This window comes from Stylophora pistillata, chromosome 2 (genome assembly GCF_964205215.1).
Source record: "Stylophora pistillata chromosome 2, jaStyPist1.2, whole genome shotgun sequence".
Classification (NCBI taxonomy): Eukaryota; Metazoa; Cnidaria; class Anthozoa; order Scleractinia; family Pocilloporidae; genus Stylophora; species Stylophora pistillata.
In genome coordinates, this window is record NC_142520.1 from 25,898,637 (window position 1) to 25,921,650 (window position 23,014).

A 23,014-nucleotide genomic window follows, 5' to 3' on the forward strand; every position below is an offset into this window, starting at 1 on the left:
ATAAGCACTTGTAAATTTTTTCAAAGACCACAAATTGCACTCGCCCTACGGGCTCATGCAATTTTGTTAGTCGTTGAAAAAATTTACTTGGGCTTGTTTATTCCAAATTGCACTCGAAATCATGTGATTATACCTATACAAAACCAGCAACTGTCAAAATGTGAAAGCAATCGAACAAATTCCCTTAGGTGATTCGGGCACTCACATATAGAAGTCGTGAAAAATTCGACAATTCATTGTTTTTTTTTTCAAAAATTTTGGAAGCACTAGGAAGAAAAAAAAAGAGCATCAATACTAAGTCTTTAAAGAAATCAGTTTCCCTTTAGATTTGAACTTTGTTTGGTGTTGGATTTATTGTCTGGTTCAGTTTGATTATTCAGTTTCATTTGCCTTTTTTCAAACTTTAAGAAAGGTGAGGGTTTCTCACTAAAATCTTATCTTATATATCTGTTACATCTTTCAAATACAATAAACAGTCAATGTTGTGTCAGTGCAGTCATTTTGGTGGTTATGTATGGAACACTTTTTGATGAAAATTTATTCTGCAATTGGGGATCTGGCTTAAATCATTACTTTTAACATTTGAATAATCCATAAATATTAGTTACCAGTATTTTATCAACTATTGTTGACAGGGTACAATTGTAATGTTCATTTGATGTTTGTTTATTCTTTTGTGTACTGGAAACAATTTTCAATGTACGTAACTTTGATTGGAGCAATTGTAAATTTGTCAGGCAATGAACTCCTTTCCTACAGAGAGGAAGAAAAAGTTTTGTGTGAAAATATCAAACATTATGGCTGTGAGGAAGACTTTGATCTTATTGGCTTCCTTTAAAATCCCAGGGCAGGGTTAGTGTGAAATTGGATTTCAGATTTAATTGCTTTGAAAGAAAACTCAATACGATTCTATTTGTCTACAATTTGATGATTGAGTACCATAACTACTAAAAACATATTCATTACCCCTGGTGCTCACCCGAGTTTTGGTTATTTAAAAAGGGCTCTGTATACACCACTTTCATAAATGGCTGCCGGATTAATATTCTTTTGTCTAAATTTAAATTAGCCCTTCTGGCCTCACTTGAGATAATGTATTCTTTTGAATTTTGTACTGGAGAACAAGGCCAGAAGGGCTAATTTAAATCTAAACAAATGAATATTAATCCAGCAGCCATTTATGAAAGTGGTCTATATTTGACATTTATTTATTTTTATGTTTCATGTCATGTATAGGTCTTTTACCTGCAAATTAATAACCAGTGCTGTTCAAAAGGGCTTTTACCTCAGGAGGTTCTCAATGACATTTTCTCCAACATTCAAGCTATTCACCAACTTCACAGAGATTTCTTATTGCCTAAGTTGGAGGCGAGGATGAAAGAATGGTATAATTATTTTTTACTTTTTGGTTACTAGATATTTTCAATCAAAGTTAAGAAATTAATACATATCTAATAAATATTTAATGAAGCCAAAGACAGTAAACCTTCATCTAGTTTCATTTTTGGAATTGAAATGTAGTGTTTATTTCCCATCAATAGAAAGAGTGCTCCCAACTTCAAGGCTGTAATGAGTTGGTCAGTCTTGGTAGATTGACCACAGTAAAGGGTTTCTGACATGTTGAGCATTAGCCCTTGGTCATAGAGAAGGGCTCTGGGAAGAGTATTTCAAGTGTGTTCAGCTCTTCCTTTGGATAAACTGATGCTCAAAATGTCACCTTTAGAAGCTCTTTATGGTGGCCAATCTACATTCTCAGCTGAGCTGATAAAACCAAATTGTCTTGTTATACCTCCCCATGGACCCAGCACCACAGTTTCTCTTAGGTAAAAGGTAAAGCCTGTTTACGAGCCAAATGGCCCATCCGGCCAGCATTTAAATCCAGTTTCTGTAGCATGAAGCGACTAGGAGTATTTCTACTTCCCCCATGATGGGATGCTAGTCCATTGCAGGGTTACCCCCAGTGTTAAATTCGCTGGTACCCATTTATTCTCTAAGAACACAACACAAAGTTCCCCACTAGGGCTCAAACCCGGACCACTCAATCTGGAGTAAAGCACACTAACCATGAGGCCACCGTGTCTCCAGTTTCTCTTAAGCTAGAACCTTAACCCTTTATTCATCAGTCAGTTCATCATTCAGCCAGACATTCAATCAGTCATTTAGACAGTCATTCAGTTCATTAGTCCATCAATCATTCATCATTCAGTCTGTCAGTGACTTAGTCAGTTGGTCAGTCAGTAAGTCCCTCAGTTAGTCAGTCAGTCAGTCATTCAATTTGTCAGTCAGTTAATCAATTATTTACAATCAATCAGTCAGTCAGTCAATCAGTTCTCAATATGTATTTAATGAATTTGTATGATCCTCTGTCTTATAAGTTTTCATTCATTTATTGACCTAGTTTTATTATTATTTATTTATTTTTATCAGGGGCACCAACAACCAAATTGGGGATATACTAAAAGGGCTGGCTCCATTTCTAAAGGCAAGTGTTCTTCAAATTATTCCACCTCTAAATAAGCATTGTTAATTTCCTCTAGGCACATTCTTATGTCACATTATTTCTCAGAGGGGTTCAGAATCCACAAGTGAACGTTACCTCCGATCATTCTACACGTTCACAGCTCAGATTAGCCTTTTGAAACCTAAGAATGGCCAACATCTAAATTCTCTTTAAAATATTGTCCCCCAATCACACATTAAGGTTACAAGAATAATGGATATGATCATCAACTAAAGAGGCTCTTGATTGTTTGACAAATTCTCCTTGTCAGCATCTTAGGAAATGTATAGAGAACAGTATGGAGAATATGCATACTGATGTTAGGGTTTAGATCATAGCTTTGGGTCCTGTTGTTTCCTTGAATTATAGTGAATATCTTGTACAGGTTACAAAAAATTGATAATTTAAATTCGTAAAGATCATTTTGTTTCTTAGAACCATCATTTAAAACTATCATTTGATTCGTTTTTCCCAAGCCTTATTAATTCCAATAATGTTGTTTTCGTCATATTGTGCTTCTTTAGAAGTATATACTATATGTTGGAAACTTTGACAAAGCAACAGAAACTTTAGCATCTTGGATTAAGAAGTCACCAACTATGGCGACTCTGATTGAGGTCATCCAAGTAGGTTATACAATTAGAGTAATTTTCAATTGAGCGTCCAAAATGACCCGAGACTACTTTGGTTTTGCTTTATTTTGCTCTGTGATTGGTCCAGAAGACTCGCGCTACTTTCTTAACCAATTAGATTCAAAACTAAAACCTGGTCGCCCGCGTTGTTCCGCGTTTCAGGCAGTTTGTTTTGTTTTTCTTTTCTCTTTTTCTTTTTTTCACTTCTAGTTCTCATCGATTTTTGTTTTTCAACACGTTGGCAAAAATATTTTACTTTGCCATTGGTCTCGTGAAAGTAAGCCACAACAATCAAGTCAAGTGGAACGATTAATGTCGTTTTTTTGCTGCCATGGAATTATAAGAATAATTTAATTCTGTACCTCCCAAATGGAAGTACATGTAAAACTTCTCCTTAAGTTTTTGATGAATTGCTCAGGAGCCGGCGAACACAGACGTACCTCCGGTTGTCACTTCTGCCTGGGCTGAACAGCGGCGAAACGTCTGGCATGCGCAAAGGGATCACTCTTTGCTTCAACCCGCGCGGGAATTTCCCACGGAAAATTTTTATAGAAAAACCTTAGAGAAACAACTGCTGTCACGTAATACTTCAGGAGAAAATAGACAAGTTCCTAACAGGGCTCGACACTAACTTTTCCACTTACTAGCTTAGTGGCTAGTGACATCTTTGATGTTTTTAGATGTTACGACAATTTCAGTCTGTTTACTAGCCAAACTGGTTCGTGGAAATTGAAAGCCACTAGCCAAAACCGAATTTCTACTAGTTTGTGACTAGTGGGCTACCGTTAGTGTCGAGCCCCGCCTAAACATCTGTAAAAGAAATCGAGAGTTAGGGGGAAGGGGAAACTTGAGACTAATCTCGCACGAAGCTAACTTGATTACGGACATTCTGTTGATTTCCCATTCTTCTAAGCTTCATCAAAAAATTTGATTTGATAATGCTGTGGCTTAGTGGCTCGTGTAGTTGGTTTTGACATCCCGTGAGAACACTTGGTTCTGACGGTCTATAAGCATGCCTCCTCGCTCTTACAATATTCACTCGTGCGGGGTGTTTGACTGCTCTGTTCCCAAGCGGTTAAGGGTGACAACCAGAAACAAGGCTATCTTGATGCAACACCAATTTTCTTCGCTAACTAACAGAAAATGTATGGGAGTCTGAAGGGAGAGTTGTGATTCATATCGTAGATCTGGGTATCTGTATTTTTACGTCCTCTTAGAAAACTGAGGAATGTGAGCATTTAACTCTTCAACACCACATGTTGGAACCAGTGCAGAGGGTGCCGAGATACAAACTGCTATTAAAAGGTAGAATTAGTGCTTGAGATTGCTAATAGCTAAGTGAGGACACATTTTGATTGAATGTCGAAAATAATCCGGTATTACATTGGTTTTTTTAACGCTCTGTGATTCGTCCAGAAAACTCACACCACCCTCTCGACCAATTAGATGCAACACTGAAGCCAACCGCGGCTCGGTTAGTCGTTTTTTCCCGCGCTTTATGCAGGTTGCTATTTTTACTTTGAAAATTCCTTTCGATGTGTTGGGCCGTCTTCATCTCTGTTGTCTGAAATGCGCTTTCCCTGCGTTGCTGGCGGTTTTCTGCGCGGTTTGAAACACTGAGAGGTAAAGCCGCGAGTGAGAATAACTCTTTTCCGTCTGAAACCTCTCGCTCACATATCGACATACTTTTTGCCTAACGTACGTGAATACATTTGCGCGACTGAAATACAACAGTGTATCAGCGGCTAAATTTCGGCAAGAGTGCAAGGATGAAACCTGGTCAGGTGCAAAAGATATTTTGTGCCCCTGGTGATGGACGATCTTTGGCGAAAGTTTCAATCTTTACCTCTTTGCTTACGTCTTAACCTGTGTTAAAAAAAAAAATTCCTAGTATTTTAGTATAGTATGATGCACGATCCTCGCAGTAGAGAGCGCTATTTATGCAATAGCGAAAATCAGACCTGAAAAAAATCAGGCCTGTACGGGATTCGAACCACTGACCTTTGCGATACTAGTGCAGCGCTCTACCAATTGAGCTAACAAGCCAACTGGGAGCAGGCCGTTAAGTTGATTCGTAATAAACCCGTGATGATAAATCAGATACAATGAATATATGAAAGTTCATATATTTTGAACTGCGGTTATAAATACGTATGATGCACGATCCTCGCGGTAGAGAGCGGTATTTATGCAATAGCGAAAATCAGACCTGAGAAAAATCAGGCCTGTACGGGATTCAAACCACTGACCTCTGCGATAATAGTGCAGCGCTCTACCAATTGAGCTAACAAGCCAACTGGGAGCAGGCCGTTAAGTTGATTCGTAATAAACCCGTGATAATAAATCAGATACAATGAGTATATGAAATTATATAGTATAGTGTATATAGGATAGGATATAGTATAGAATATAGTATAGTGTTGCCATGGTTTCATATATCCGCCCGCGAAAGTTCCCGACATGGTCAAACGTTTTTCAGATCTGGGCCGGGTTGTTCAAAGCTGTGTTAAGATAACCCAGGGTTAGTGTGAAGTTTGATTTCAGATCCGAAAGCTCTGAAAGAAAATTCAGCTTAATTTCATTTGTCCACAATTTGATGATGGAATGTCCTAAAAAAACCTAGGAAAAATTATCCCAAAATGGCTTTTGATTAGAGAAATTTAGAAACCTGGATTAAAATTTAACCCTGGGTTAGAGCTAATCGGCCTTTGAACAACTGGGCCCAGTATGTTAAGTCTCACATGAAAAGGGAATTCTCTGTCCCTGTACTTTGTTAATATTTTTACTCATTGCTTTGTTCAGACTATGTCGCAAAGCTACCAGAGGATTCTCTAGACTTGAAGAACACTTCAGGTATGCTGACCCTTTTTTTTCTTGTTTCGTAACACCCACCTTCTCGCATGACGGAAAGATGTAAGGCTAATTCCCCCTTTGCTTTAGCCTTGCTGCCGGGGTACCCCCAGCCTAACCTCCCTCTCCCTACGGGGATCAGAAGGAGGAGGTTTCACAGGTGGCCCAAGCCAAAGCTCAGTAAATCAGTCTGTACTATATTGTTATTTGGTTACTAAGTTGAAATTGTAAATTGGCCACCGTATCGAATAAAAAAGCTGACGTTTCAAGCGTTAGCTCTCCGTCAGAGCTAACGGGCTAACGCTCGAAACGTCAGCTTTTTTATTCGATACGGTGGCCAATTTACAATTTCAACTTAGCTGATATAACCAAATTACCTTCTTACCCCTACCGACGCAGCACCACAGTTTCATTAGAAACTTTCAGCCTTTGTACTATATTGTACTATATTATTACACGGCAATAGAAAAATATAAGGATTTTATGGGAAATATGATTGCAATAAAAAACCAAACATTATCCAAGATTTACATTAAAAATAGCGGACCTCGTCCTTCAGCCCTGATATTTCTACTGTTACAAAATGGAAATGTGTGTAATCGTATATCGAGGTTGGGCTGCCTGTGCTAACATGCATATCGTAACAAGTTTCATAGAGATATCGGTGACTGACGTCTTAGCCTGTGTCTTGATGTAGTGGGATTCATTGCAGAAACATCCCTTTTTCTTTTTTCCCAATTTCTTACATGTTTCCCATACTGTTCAGCCAACCATATTTTAATCTCTTTCTGTCTCCCCTCTTTTTTTGAGGTGCTGTCAAAATCAGCTTTTTTTGTTTTGCTTTTGTTTTTTTTTTTAGATGCTTTAATAATCATCTCTGCTTAAGCACGGCATGCCAATGACAGCATGAAGAAAACGGCAAGTCTTAAAATTAAATCTAGAATTTGTTCTGAGGCATAGAACTGTTACTAGTTATTTCTTTGAACTCCTGTTTTCTTGAAACCTGTGTCAACCTATTCTTTGTCGAGTCGACAAGGTGGCAATTTTTCCTTCCCTTTCTTTTACCGAATTAACTTGTAACTTGATAATGTTAAAAAGCTGACGTTTCGAGCGTTAGCCCGTCCTCAGAGCGAATCATTCGCTCTGACGAAGGGCTGACGCTCGAAACGTCAGCTTTTTAACTCTTTTTATAGTGACCAATTTACAATTTCAACTGAGTTGACAAAACCAAATTAATTACAATCTGAAAAAAAAAGTCAGTAGTATGCTTCTGACGTCATTTACACCGGATGTTCTAGGGCTGCTAAAAATCACGGAGGTTTGGGTAATTTTTAAATAACTGACTAGTCCAGGGCTGTCTCTAATTGGTTAGGACCCAGAGTAATCCTATATACTTCTAAACTCACCATCGTCGTTGCTTCTTCTTTGTTTTTTTTGTTTTTTTTTTCATAGATATTGAACTTAAGGAAAGGGAAAGGATAAAATGCTGAAAAATGAGTGACTCTTGCACAAATTTAAAAAAACTAGACTATTAATGTCTTTTCAATATACCGTAATGATATTATTAATGATGATCACAATCTTAATAATTACAGTAATTTTCTTTAAAACTAGGAGCGATTCAAGACTCTTGGAAATCCAGGAACGAATAGGAGATGATCATACGCTGATAACTGCTAGTCGTGTGAGTATCTTGTTCAACCGGTCTGAAACTGGTTTATCCCAATCGGTTTTCGATGGCTCTTGTAAATTTGCATCATTGTTATCATTCCAGGAATTTGTGATGGAGGGAGACGTTAGGAAGGTTGCGGTCAGGACGACAGACAGTCATCAAGAACGAACACTGATGTTGGTAAGTAAGGGATGTGTCTGTGCTCGTGAAACTGACGAAGACAATACTCTGTATCTGCGATGCCATTTGTCTAATGTCAGACATTGTGATTTGTCGCTCTCTCGGATGAGAACTTCGAACTATATTTCCCGTCTCCTCCTTTAGCTGACACTATTAAACAGCTTGAAAACCCTGTCTATTTTCAAAGAAAGATAAAATCTATTAAGACCTCTGTCAGGGACAGCAGCATCCAAAAGGAATGCTCTGTAAATTGTTATAGGAACCCTGAATTTAGATATTTTTAAATTATTTGGTCCCTCTTTCAATTTGCATTTTATATTATTTGTAGCTTTAGGACAATTGTATTGTAAATTTCTGTTTTTCCTTATTTAGAGATAGTGGTAGTTAAGGTCCACATAAGCTGTACAGTTACATATTTTTTGAAACCTACTTATCAAATAAATGTATGTATATGTCTGAAGGGCACGCAGTTTAGAGTTCCAGTTCGGGACTAGCTCCTGAAACTGGTTATATTTGGAACGCCCTTGTAATGTTTCGCCTTCAAACGTTTCGCCTCTTTCTACTCTAAAAAGGGTAGTAGAAGCTAAATTTGGACCATGTACTTTGTTTTGCAGTTCAACGACATTCTCCTTTGCTGTGCAAAGTTTCCTGGCAGAAACAAATACAAAGTGAAAGTAGAAATGGACTTGTACGGAATGGAAGTACACGACGTGGACGAGGAACTGGAAATAGAGAATTGCTTTCGTATAGTAAGCAAACAAAGAGTCATAGATTTCAACGCAGCGTCCGCCGAGGAGAAAGAAGCTTGGGTGAATAAACTTAAAGAGACCGTAAACGAACTGACAACGAAAAGAGAGAGTTATCGAAGAGGGACCAAGCTTGAAGTCATGGAAGAGGGAGACCTGGGAAAGAAAGCGCCAACCTGGGTACGAGACGAAGCAGTGAGCATGTGCATGCTTTGTGACGTCCTGTTTACGAAGTTTCGTCGGAGACACCACTGTCGCGCCTGTGGGAGGGTGGTGTGCGGACATTGTTCTGGCTTCAAAGCACCGCTGGAGTACAAGAATGGGAAACTGGAGAAGGTTTGCGAAATTTGTCACAGGGTTCTTGTGAAGGGCTCCAGCGAAGAAACGGTCAAGGAAGGGGAAGGGAAGGGTCAGAGTGTGTTGAAAATCGGCCAGGAATCAAAGATCTGGCACAGTAGATACTTGAATTTCAAGGCCAAAGGAGATAAAAGCTGGCAGAAGAGATGGTTTGTGCTTTCGAGTGACTTTGTGTTGTTGCGGTACAAGGCCAAGAAGGTAAAGGCATTATTAGTATCAGTACCATATTGATCACTTCCGTGTCAGTATTAGTACTTACATTGTGGCAATACTAGTAACAACAGTTTTCCAGTATTGGCTGGCAACATCTTGAGGTACTTTTGACTTTATCGAAGACTGACAGGAAGTGTTTCTTAATCAATGATTGCATTACTTCAGCTGGAGAATTGTGACGTTTCTGTCGACGTTAAAGAGAAAGAAATTTACCAAGACAAGCTAAACCTATTTTGAATCGTAAATTCGTTGAATTTTTGTAGGTTGGAAACTGGAAACTATTTCACTAAGTAGGCTGAAAAAAAAAAAGAAAAAACGACAGCGCTTGTTGCGATTGCAACAATCAAACTTATTTCTGCGGTCGCTTAATTTCTCTTTTCGTGCGTTCGCAAAGATTGTTCAAGCTTCTTCCAGCGGTCCTAGCGATTCTCGTGTTGTTAAAAGTGTTGTGCTCTTAGTCTTTGGTGGAGTTCATTGAGGGCATTTGTGTTTCTTTGATGCAGGACACAAAAGCAGAGTTTAACCTCCCCCTCCCTGGTCACAATGCAGACAAACCATCTCTGGTAAGTTCTGTTGACAGCACCGTGTAATTCTTGTGAGATAAACCCCTGCATGAAAATATCCCTTCTTGAAAGCGCGTCAACCGCGTTTTCCCGCGCTTCAGGCCATTGGCCTGTTGTTTCTTTGAGTTCTGATTGGCTCCTCGTGATTTCTTCCTTTATTCTCACTGGCCATTCTGATCACTTAAGTGCTGATTTTACGATGCACAATCGATTAGCAAAGTGTTTTTGATTTTCTGCGATGACTTATTACATTACGAAATTTTTACTACAAGTTTTTAGCGAAGCATAAAATGTATGTAAGTCGTGTAAACAGTGTAGTATTTCTCTTTTCGAGCCACAAACTTGGCACGGTTTTTAATAAGATTTTAACTTTTTTATGCCTACTTTTCTGATAAAGGGATATTTTTGCAAAGCCTCTCTGTAGATGGCAAAGTTTGTTTCGTTGCAACAACTAATGCCTCTGTTTTCTAAGCATGCGCTGTTTTACGATGGAAGATTATCGCATTGTAGTGTTCTTTTGTAAAATAATTTTATACGCATCATTACAAAAGGATTTTTATGTATCTTTTTACATTTTCCTTTCTAGGCAGACGAGGTGGACCGCCGCAAGAATGTGTTTAAAGTACATCACAAAAACCTTCGGGTGTATTTTTTCGAGGCCAAAAATGAGGAGAGCATGCAAAGGTAATAACAACCGACGAAATTTCAAACTCTCCCTATTAATCAGTATACGTTTCTATTGAGAATTTATCGGTGAATCCGAGATCGTTTTGATGTGATGTGTTTATCGATGTTTTAGTCTCCGCGCTAGAATTCAAATCGCGATGTCTGGGTTTTAACTCCCAAGATCTGATTGTTAATTATCCCCTCCAGCTGCTACACATTTCCTTGTAATTTAGTTACGAGAATTCGGTTATAAGTCTAGATGATTACTTCTACCTGATAAGTTTGAGAATTCTCACTACCTGTTTGCTGGATAGTTTTGGATATTTTAGGGAGAAGATAGTTGTGAATTGCCTCCGGGGAATTTAAGGATTAAGTTCCTCTGTCCACCCCAATGAAGACCAGCACGTTGTCAGAAAACCTGGTGAATGGAGGGGTAGGGACGGAAGAGGATGAAAAAGGGGATGACTTTTGATAGACTAGAATCCCGCCGAGGGGTGGGTGGAGGTGGGGTTACCATTGCGACTTGTTACTCTCTGATACAGAAACTGGTGTAATCTCCAGCGGTGTGGTTTAGTATAACTACACTGAAGAGCGCATTGAAAAATGATTTCTCATACCATGGCAAGGGGTAGATAGAGAAAACTGTTCCAGGAGAAGACTGCTGACAATCAGGGCTGAATTTTGTCAGGTTCTCCGCACCTTAATCCAAAGAAATAAGCGGAAAACTCTAAGGAGAGTTTTTATTTCTTATCAGGTGGATGCAACTTCCGGCTCGTGCAATGAAAGCTGAGGAAATTGACGGAAAAGTCCGGAAAATCAGGAAAGCAGTGAGACTGTAGAGGTCGCGGTTATTTAAGCCTTATGATATTAATAGCTTCAAAATATTCGAGGAATTGAAAAAAATCCGTTCTCCTGACGAGGTTGCAATTTTCAATAATTTTATTTCACGTTCAGAATTTTCTTCAAAATTTACGAGTCAAAGACATACGAGACATAATGAAGTCAAAGAATATTATGGGATACTTTCAACAGTTCGGAGGGTAATGAAAGGCAAGATTGATATGCCAAATATGGTTAGGTCTTTCTTGATCCCTACATAGCATGTTGTTTACATGTAACCCTAACAAGGTGTCTCCGCTTAATATCACTTATAATATAAAACTGAAAATCAAAGACGCGGTGTTAGTTCCATTAACATTCACGTGTGTGTAAATGAATAAATACCAGTACATAAATCTAGGCCACTTATTTTGGGAAATAGAGAAACTGAAATACCACTTACTAACCGAGTTCGATGTCCGTACATATATCTTATTAACCAAGCGCGAGGGCCGTACTGGGAGAATATCGGCCCGAGGTCTTGACAGTACGGACCGAGCGCAGCGAGGTCCGTACAAAAAAGACCGAGGGCCGATATTCTTCAAGTACGGTCCCGAGCAAGCTTGGTTAATAAGAGATTTATTATACGACTGAAGTTCAAAGGGTCACAAGTGCGGTATCATTCGGGACCATTCGGGACAGTGCCCGGTCCAATACTTAGAGGTTATTGGCCCTCTGACTGCCCGAGTCGTGTAATAATGTAAGTTATAGACCGAGTTTTTTCGAGCGAAGAAAACGAGCGAAAAAGGCATAACATATAATAGGAACCAAGAAAACGAGGTTACTGAGATATATCTGCATTCACAAAACACAAGGTAAAACGGCCCGTTAAATTGAACAATCATAGCACACTTACTAAATGGGAGATCCGGTAACTAATTGAAGTTTTTCATGCGTCGAAAGATGCGGAGATGTGTTCATGAGCTATTGTAAAGAATTGGAGTTGTTGAGGCACTATAAGAGAATTTAATTAAGAAAAGTGTCTCAAGTTAAGAATAGAGATATTTTTCCTATATATTTTTGTAATATGGAATTTTGTTTATGGGAAGGAAATAAAATGCATTGTCACTCAGGCTTAAATGTCTGTAGTACCGGTTGGAGGGACGATAAATCTAATATTTATCTCTATTTTGAAAAATTCAAAATCAATTATCATTCCCACGACGAATTTTCGGAGTTTCACTCCCCAAATTTCATTTTTCTCCCGTGGAAACCATCATCGAGTCACAATAAGGCCATTCTTTAAATTGCAGCTTCAATTTCGAACACTCTCCGCGGGTATTGTCATTTTGAACGTGATCGCCTACTCAAGAGGCCAATATTTTTCTCTTTTTTGCCAGTTGTAAGAAAGTACGTGGGATGGGCGGGGGAACTGTGAGGCAAGCGCAAGTAAATTGCGGGGAAAAACTGCCGGATAAGACTCCGGATAAAATGCGGATAAAATGCGGATAACCTACGGGAAAAGAGCAGTAAAAGTTCGTTAACCGTAAGGGAAAACCACTATTAGCCTGGGCAATCTGCTGCTTTAATGCGAGAAAAGCGCAAGGAAAGTGCAGTTAGCGTGCTGATGACGTGAAATAGACTGCAACGAACTATACAAAACATTGATTCTTAGTCACAAGACCAAATCAAACCGTCAGATTTTACCTCATGTTTCAATGATTACTAGGAATCTTACGAAGAAGACTATGCTTCGTCTTTCGGCACGCACTGCCTTATGGGAAAGGGAATCTTCTCGATCGGAAGTGTCACGTGAGTCGTGGTTTTACAAACCAAATGTTCCTGACAGCCGCACTTATGCACGCTCTAAAAGTTAAATAAAAAAATAATGTCTGGTTAGGAAAGTAGATCGGGTTCATTACAGTAGCGGAATAACCGAAGAGTCCTCAGGGGGGTGTGACTTGGGGGAGCGTGAATGCCTGTTTACTTTCCAGTGAGATTTCGGTGGTCTATTCTAACTTTTGAAACACCATTTTTATCGCTCTATAGTTTCCATTTCACAAAGCCTACCTATGTATTTACCCTTTCAGAGCGTCCCAAACAACATTGACTCGTTTTGGTGGCTCGATTTAGCTATAGAAGTTGGAACAATTTTTAGCTGTAGAGTGTAGAAGGAGTAAATGGACACTCCTCATGGGGTGGGCCTTGGGCACTCTAAATTCCACTTGCTTATTTTGGACCCTCATTGTTCCCTTCCAATTTTTACCCCCCAAACCAGTCTGTTCTCAGACCTCAGTTTGTTCTCAGATCGCGTGATTCGACCGAGACAAACTTATGAAAGACTAGGGAATAGGCATCAGTATCAAAGGAAACCCGCCTACCATCCAAGAGCGCTTCTCGATTAGATTTTGTAAAGATCAAAAGTTTATGTAGTCAAAACAGCCAATCAGAACTAAAGAAATATTACAAGGGGCCAATAGGAATTCAAAGTGAACACCGAAACCCCCTGAACAACTCTAAACGTGGGAGCAGTCGCGATTGGTTTTCATTTTGAATCTGGTTGGTTGGGAAAAAGACGCAAGCTTTCTTAACCAATCACAGAGTGATGTAGAACAAAACCAAAGTGATCCACGATTCTTTCAACACTTAATTACAATTGAACTTTTCACAGTTATTGCACTTACCCTGAGGTAACAAGTGAAGTATTTCAGCAACTTCAAGCTACATCGCTTGTTGAACAGAAAACAGGTGTTTGGCCAAAAACAGTCGGCTGCCGTAGTGCATTTCTGAAAACAAAGTTGTAATCTTTATTTAGACACGATCAATTCATCATCCTATAGAAATACATATCACATACGCTAAGATATTTAAAATTAAAACTACATACTATAACACTAAAGCTGTTTTCCGTGAATGCCGTGCGTTAGACTTAAAGAATGTCATTGATCTTACGTTTAAATAACCCCAGAGACTCTGTGTTCCTTATATCGCGCGGTAAACTGTTCCATAATGTGGCGCCACTGTAGCTAAAGCTTTTTCTGTAATAATTAGTGCGCGGTAGTGGAACATTAAGCTTATTTTCAGAGTCCCTGCGGTCATAAGCAGAGTCACGCCACGTAAACTTTGAATATAGATACCTTGGAGCTAGCCCGTGCAGACATCTAAACATCATGGTGGCTTTATGGATTTCCTGCTGGCGTGCAAGATTTTTCCACCCTAAAAACTCGAGTAGCTCAGTTGCATCAGCATCATAGTTAGAGAATGTCAACACAAGGGCTGCTCTATTCTGCAATTTCTGCAGTTTGTCTCGTAGCGTTTTCCCACAGCTACCCCAAACAATGTCACAGTAATCAAAGTGAGGTTTTACTAAATCTTGGTAGATGAGATGTAAGGTTGATGCTGGGATCAGGTGCCTAATTCGCTTTAGGGTCCCGATACCAGAGGCGATCTTTTTCGTTAGTTTTTCGATGTGGCTATGCCAATCGAGTTTATCGTCTATTATTACACCAAGCGATTTTGTAGCAGTAACCTGGCTCACTTGAGTATTGTTCATTCTAATTGTTGGTGAAGCTGTGAGAGTATTCAGTCTCTGCCTCGACCCTATTAGCATGAATTCGGTTTTAGCCATGTTCAACGTGAGTTTGTTCGCTTGTAGCCAGTTGAAGACGTTTTCTAGGTCTTCATTTAGACAAAACTGAACGTTCTCAAGATCGCTTCCCGCATATGTGAGATGCGTGTCATCGGCATACCTTCTCGGTTTACAATTTGATGAGCAATTTGGAAGAACGTTGATATATAATAAGAACAATAATGGACCGAGGATGGTCCCTTGAGGGACGCCGCAAGTCAACGAGTAGCTACTGAATAGCGACCCGTTGACAGAGCATTTTTGTGTTCGGTTTTCCAAATATAACTGAGACCATCTGAAAGATTTTCCATGTATACCATAATAGTTTAGTTTCGATAGAAGGATCTCATGATCAACAGTGTCAAAAGCTTTTTTCAAATCTAGAAAAGTGACTCCATTGATTTTCTCATTATCAATATTATATGCCTAAGAATCTGTCGCTTCCAGCAAAGCTGTTACAGTTGAATGATTAGCACGAAACCCTGATTGGTTTTGACATAGAATATCGTGCTCTTCCAAATAGGCATATAACTGTTCATAAACTATCCTTTCAAACACCTTCACCATTATTGGAATCACCGATATTGGGCGGTAATTGTTAGCATCACCGCGGTCACCCTGTTTATAAAGAGGGGTGATCCTTGCATATTTCCAGTCGTCTGGAAACGTCCCTTGGCTAATGGATTGATTGAAAATATCACATATCGGCACACAAATAAGATCAGCACATTCCCTGATAAAACCTAGCAGATATTTTGTCAAGGCCTGTTGCCTTTGACTTGTCTAGTTTATTTAAAAGTGAAAATACTTTAGTTGGATTGGTGGGTTGGAGCTTAAACCATTTATCTGTTGCGGTAAGATATCTTTGATAACTACCGCTATCACAATTTATCTCACTGGCAAGTTTTGGACCAATATTAGCAAAGTGGTTATTGAATTCGTTTGATAGCTCCAACGGATTAGTTATCGTTAATCCGTTCACTTTTAGTGACGCCACTGGCGTTTTCCCAGATTTTCGAGAAGTTAGCTCGTTTATAGTCTGCCAGGTCTTTCGGGAGTCGCTGGTTTGCTTATTAAAACTATTTTGGTAATAAACTTGCTTAGCTGAGCGTATTTGCTTATTGACTATATTTCTTTGTTTCTTAAATAATGCCCAATCGTTAGGATCATTTGTCTTGCTAGCTTTGATTTTTAATATGTCTCCATTATCCATAAGGTCTTTCAATTCAGAGGTAATCCACGGAGAACTCCGTGAACGAACGCGCATCGTTTTCAGTGGGGCATGTTTGTCAGCGAGAGCCAGAAATGTACATTTCCATTGCTACCACATCACGTCTGGGTTGGAAGACTCGTATACATTATCCCAACATTGAGATAGAATATCATAACGAAACTTTTGGCGATCGAAATTTCGGAATTTCTGAATGTAATAGAATTATGTCCGTTAGACATCCCATTCAGGGCAAGTTTTCTATATACATACACCATGCTATGATCACTTATTCCGATATGACAAACTCCCGAACATGCAATCTTATCCGAGCAGTTGGTATAGATTAAATCAATTAGCCATTTTCTAAACGAGCGGCGGTCTGGGTACGATTTGCCACCATAAAGGCTCTTGGGATCGTCTGGAGGGACAACGTGAAGGTAAACTAACATGGCGCACTATAACTGCTGTATTCCAGGCTGCACTAATAGTTACAGAAATGCACCTAACCTTCAGTATTATAGAATTCCTAAAGACCCTTATATACGTAGAAAGTACGTGGTTCTTATGAGGAACGAGACGCTGAAATTAGACTCTACGAGTACGCGGATTTGCTCAGCTCATTTCGATGGAGGAGAAAAACTTAGCAGAACACGCTTGCCTTCAAGGTTTCCATGGACAAAACTGACAGCTCCACGTAGAGAACTCAAGAGGGCCAGTTTTGAAGATACGCAGAAAATGGAGCAAACCAAAAAAAGAAAAACAACACTTGCTCAATTACCACTGGAAGCGAACTTTAGATTTAAAGAACAGTCGGAAAATAATAATGTTAATGCTGGCACCAGTACCAGTGTGGAAATACAAACATTAATTACTGGTGACCAACTAAACAGTTTAGATAACAGAATACAAACAAGTGAAAAAGAAATCGTTAAGTTAAAGGGAGAGATCCAGCAGTCGGTGAACGAAAACAACGACATGAAAGAAGTGAACAGCAAATTACAACAGTGGTAATTTGAGCAATTTGAGCAAGTGTTGTTTTTCTTTTTTTGGTTTGTTCCATTTTCTGCGCATCTTTGAAACTGGCCCTCTTGAGTTCTCTATTTGGAGCTGTCGGTTTTGTCCTTGGAAAAATTGAAGGCAAGTGTGTTCTGCAAAGTTACTCTCCCCCATCGAAATGAGCTGAGTAAATCTGCGTACTCGTAGAGTCTAATTTCAGCGTCTCGTTCCTCATAAGAACCACGTACTTTCTACGTATATCACGACCTTTAGAAATTCTATAATATTGAAGGTTAGGTGCATCTCTGTAACTGTTAGTGCAGCCTGGAATACAGAAGTTATAGTGCGCCATGTTTGTTTACCTTCACGTTGTCCCTCCAAACGATCCCAGGAGCCTTTATGGTGGCAAATCGTACCCAGACCGCCGCTCGTTTAGAAAATGGCTAATTAGAGTTGATGAGGTGGGTGTTATCCTCGTCGGTTCAGAGATAAGCTGCTCGAGTCCGTAGACATCAGCAATACTCCTTGATTGGATGTGTTACTGTCATATCGAGTAGTGATCATGTCACAGTTCATGTCTCCAAGTACAAAAAATTCTACACTTTCACTATCCAACTTCCCAATTAGGGATTCAAAAGGTGAAAAAATGCCAATAGGAGAGTCAGGTGGTCTGTACCAAGTAACAATCACAAAAGATTTTGAATTTGGCCTATGGATTTCCAAGCAAAGATTTTCTAGTGTATCCATGTGTAGGTCATTTCGTACTGTAAAGTTGATTGAAGTTTTTACATAGAAGCATACCCCTCCGCCGCATTTTGTTAGTCTATCGCGGCGAACTATCTCGTATCCCGGAATATGAACTTCTTGATCTCGAATACTCTCGTTCAGTTTCGTTTCATTTATGGAAACAATATCGATATCATTGTTTGCTAATATGATTCTTAATTCGTCTATATGAGTAGTTAATTGATTAATATTGAGTGATGCCATTCTAAAACCGCGCAAAGGAGGCAATATTGAGACAGATTTTTCGGACTTTTGGTTGTTTAATTGATCCCGCACGGCATTGATGGACAGCACATTATCTCATTCTAGGTGCGATCTAAAATTATTATAAAACTGCTCATTACCTTTAAAATTTAAGTGCAGTCCACCTTTGTTGAGTCCGCTATGAGATATGTTCTCATGATGGATTAATTTCCATCCATTTTGATGGCAGAACTTCTTTAGATGCTTGTTGGCTGTTTTCACTGCCTGGTCCAGCTTATCTTTTCTGCATACAAGCTCCGACAGCGTAACTGTAGTATCGCAGGTGCCCTCGATCTGTCTCGCGAGATCCAAAATCGATTCCGCAACAGCCTTTGGTTCCCTGGTTTTAAGATCATTAGTCCCAATGTGTAAAATCACTTCATTGGGCGAAGATTCCAGATTTGGCATGAGATAGTGATTCATGGCCATTGTCGTAGCGCCCGAGAAAGGCTTGACTATAACCCTGTGGCCAAATGCTTTTCCCAGATCTTTTCCAGGTATTCTTGAGATCATCGAATCTCCTATGAACAGGGTTGTGCGCTCTTTTGGTTGTTTTTCGGGTTCGGATTCTTTTCCTGTCAGGGTGTTATTAGGACCTCCTTTACCTTTCGATTTCTTTCTTTTGTTCTTTGATTTCACAATGAAGCCTTGTTCTTTGTTGGCGCAAGGTGTTGACTCATCCATATTTTGGACAATGGTATGTTCGTTAGAGGTGTTACTCATCGAACGGCATTGAGAAGCTGCTTCTCTGGATACGATTTGCAATGCAAAACTTAAAGAATAGCGTTCTTGGACTAACTTTTTATTTTCTTCCTTCAAAGATAGAATTATCTCCCTAAGTCGAGAATTCTCGGATCTCAGGTCTTCCTCATTAGGTTTCTCTTTTATATGAGGCTATAAGTTCAGCACTTCAGAATTCAGACAGTCCAACTCCTCTTGTACTGATTTGGCATACTTGCTTAACGCCGGAGTAGAAGCTTCTTCATTCACGAGAATAACTGAGTCGTCATCAACCGGTAACTGGAGTAGCTTCTCCAGTTTGGCTTTCATTGCTTTTGTATCCGGACCTTGGACTTGAAGGGTACCGGTACTGTTAAATAAATCCAGCGTGACTGTCTTCGACTTCAAAGAACTAGACCTTTCAGAGGGACTCGCGGTTGCAGAAACTTCCAAATTCAGGACTTTCGAACAAAATCCCTGAAGTTGTGTTAGGCTCGCTTTCCACTTGAATAGACTTTGTTTGTCGTCCTAATGTAGATATTGGTTTAAGGGAGATGAAGAAGGTTCAGTGGCAACAAATTCGGCGGAATTCGTGGAGCCTTCAGATACACGTCCGCACGCCATCGTGCACTTGGTAATGGACAGTTTTGTCCATAACAACAGTAACTCGTCCTTTGTCGGCTGGTAGGATGACTATGTTCTCGTCGTTTCTCAGTCGTTTCAGTGCGACTGACTCTGGAAAGCTGGTTTACTAACTTAGAACAGACTCCCCTAAACAGATGTCAACAACTACCCGCCCCATAAAAACGACTCATTCACGACATAAACATCACAAACGACCGAAAAAGAACGACCTAACTTTACCGACAGATCGAAACAGACCAATCACGACCGACTTACGTCGCTTGAGTCTTACAGCCAATAACATCACGGCAAAATCAACCGATCATTTCACACGAACTGGAATAAGAACATTCTACTGACAACAATCATTCACTTGACTCTGATGATGACTTCCGCACAGGTTGTCGAAACGTCAGTCACTACCACCGACAACAGTCCTTCTCAGGACTACACTCACACGGACGATCAGACTACACCTTCACATATTCAGAAATGTTTGAACCAATAACTAGAAAATTGGATGAAGCTATTGACAGTAATAAAAATATGCCGCCAATTAGAAAACGACAAAGGAATAAAGGTCAAGTTCCTGATTATAGTATTCAAGCTCAGGATGACGCACCAGATATGAACCTTTGTGATCTTTTTGATGAACCAGTTTTACCACAAAATGAAAAACAAATTGCACTAAAACCACCAAGTTATGAAGACATTTTTTCTGGTGATAAAGAGTTATATGTTGATCCACAATACCTTAAAGTACAACCTGATGAATTACCTCCTGAATATGATGAAGATGAAGTTCCAGATTATGAAATAAATGAAGAGGATTTGGATAACCAGATTTTAAATAAATTAGGACTTCTAGATTACGAAAATGTTGATAAGGTTCTTAATCAAGAAATAATGAATCCAAAAAGATGAAAAAATTTATTACAAAGACGATTAAAAATGCTGAGACGAGAAGAAATGAACTAAAAGGTTTTAAAATACAAGTAGCCTTAAATATTGATAAAGGGAAAATATCTTCAGCAGAAAGAAAATTAAGAATTAAAGAAATTGATGATGCAAGACAATTATTAAATCAGTATATCAAACATTACAAAACAAGAATGAATACAATGAATGGACAAGGTTTAAAAGGAAAACAAAAAAGGAGGTAAAGTTGTGTTTTTCAACGATCCCAAACATCTTTTGAAAAAAGTTGAATTTATCATCGGTAAAATGACAGCTGGCAATACAAGTATAGAAATGAGAAACACAGGTCAAGCCATTCTTGATACTCTTCTGGGGATGTCAATTATCAATAAGAACCAATACAACAAAATTGTAAAGAATTATTTCAAAACATAATGTATTTAAAATATGTAATGGAAAGAGAAATTGTTTTAATCTCTTACAAAAAATAATATGGAAAACCAGCAGATTTTGCAACTCACTTTGTTCAACCTATAACTCTCATAGACAATCGTGTGTATCTTACTGGCTTTAACAGAATCATAAACATGAGTTTCACACGGTTTAATGTTAACAGTTCACTAAATAACCAGAATCTTAAATATGGTAAAGATAACGGTTCAAATTTCACTGAAATCACTTTACCAGCTGGTGTATGGAATTAGACCAATTACAATTATTACATTAAATCTCAAACGAAAGTTAATAACACTTATCCCATAACATTAGAATTTGATGATACAATTTTTAGAGTGGAATTAACACTAGCCAATAATTATAAGCTTGATCTTAAAGATAGTAATTTTAATGAGCTTATTAGTTTTGAAAAAGTTGTTGTAATTTCTGGAACTCATGTTGGTCCAAAACTTCCCAATTTATCACAAGACACTGATCTTCTAAACGTTCATTGTGATCTCATTGATTAGAGCATGGTAGAGGGTCAAAAAACAGACATAATCTACAGCTTTAGTACAAGTGCACTTAAACTATCATACAGTTTCATTCTTGAACTACAAATAGAAAGACTCACTTGTAGTCCAGTCAACAAAAAAAATATCAGGTATTACAATCTATATCACTGATGGAAAACGAAGAATCATTGATTTCAATGGACAAGACACAGCTTTTTCATTGCTTTTAAAACCAATAAACTAAATTAATATAACTGTGTAATATAATGAGATCTTACCTACTAAATCCTCTTCGTGTTGTGAAACAAATAAGGCCTCGGCCAAAGAGCGCCATTGGCTTCTGTCGGGTACTTGTCGTTCCAGGTGACCCCATGTCCAGCTGCTTTCCTTCATCTCTTTCTCGACTGTCCTTCTCCTTGTTTCTTTCAGCCTGCCTCTCTTCCTACGACCATCAGGGGCCCATTTGAGGGCAACTCGTGGTAAAGCTGCTGAAGGCATGCGCAGCACATGCCCAATCCGTCTCCATCTCCTTCGCTGGACTTGCTGTGTAATCGGTTCTGTTTCAGTTCTTCTGCGCAGCTCATAGTTTGAGATTGTCTGTGGCCAGTATATACGTAGAATCCTACGCAGGCACCTGTTCTGGATGACCTCAAGCTAGTGACTGATGGTTTTAGTCATCTTCCAAGATTCTGCGCCATACAGCAGAGCGCTTAGGACATTGCTTTTGAAAAATAATGAGATCTATTGAGTTCAAATAGATTTATCATCCAAAATTAGGCCGTTTTGTCTATAAACACAGAGAATCTGGTATAATGATTGATAATTTGTTCAGACCAATAAAAGCTGTTGAGTCAGATTTATTTAAAATTTCGCAAAACCATTTGCTAAGAAAGCTCTTTCTGCTGGCGTTTCACATGCTGGAGAACGATTTGGAAAATCTGTTGCACAAAAATCAGGTGATTATATAATGAAAAAATTACATGGAACGAGAACTACACCACAAGCACCGCAGACGAAAAAGTAAGTGTACAAGAAATGCCAAAAGTTGTGACAGAAAAAATTCCTGTAATGACACCAATAAGAAAAAAAATTCCAAAAAGTAAAAAACAAGAAGAATCAACTGATATGATTCTAAATCGTTTAATAAGTGGTAGTGGTTTTCGACGTTCAAATAATCTAACTTATAAATATAATGGCATTCAGATCAAGTGAATATTTACAACGAAATGAATTAACCAGAATTCAACTAGATGATGTTATTCGCGCTCCAGCTAATGGTCAATTACAAGCTAAAGTCGGTTATAAATTCAGCATCAGCCACCGAAGTAGGTTTTCGACCGGTATAATGCTTATTTTGAGGTCCGATTCCAACTTCAAAAGCTAGATGGTACTGCTTATGGAGCAGATCAAACAGTAATAAAAGGTTCTCATTCATCGATTTAGCAGATGACCATTAAAAGTGGAGGTAAAATCGTTTACGATACTGATAATCTTCACAAAGTTTCAAATTTGAAGAATTTACCTGAATACAGTGATGATTGCTCAAGAAGTGTTTCTAAAAATAGTTTATGGCACCTTGATACAGACCGTAGAATAGCCAATGCAAATGAAAACGGGATTTGAATCTCGACGATTGTTGACAACTGGAACAATAATGTGGACGTAAAAATTCCTCTAAACCGTTATTAATCTTTCGAAGAGCTTGAAGATCGTATGTTACCTCCAATGCAAATACAAT

General features: G+C 38.8%; 2 pseudogenes across 1 annotated transcript; one reads left to right on the plus strand and one right to left on the minus strand.

The window, feature by feature from the left end:
- Window positions 1-23,014, minus strand: part of LOC111342745 (ATP-dependent DNA helicase Q1-like) — a 172,765-nt pseudogene that overhangs the window by 125,363 nt on the left and 24,388 nt on the right.
- Window positions 798-12,331, plus strand: LOC148738043 (FYVE, RhoGEF and PH domain-containing protein 4-like; annotated as a pseudogene). The gene is made up of 13 exons (XR_015996333.1): window positions 798-803; window positions 1,237-1,385; window positions 2,428-2,482; window positions 3,025-3,126; window positions 4,350-4,437; window positions 5,935-5,985; window positions 6,842-6,914; window positions 7,609-7,666; window positions 7,757-7,834; window positions 8,449-9,135; window positions 9,654-9,713; window positions 10,300-10,397; window positions 11,134-12,331. The product of XR_015996333.1 is annotated as an FYVE, RhoGEF and PH domain-containing protein 4-like (transcript).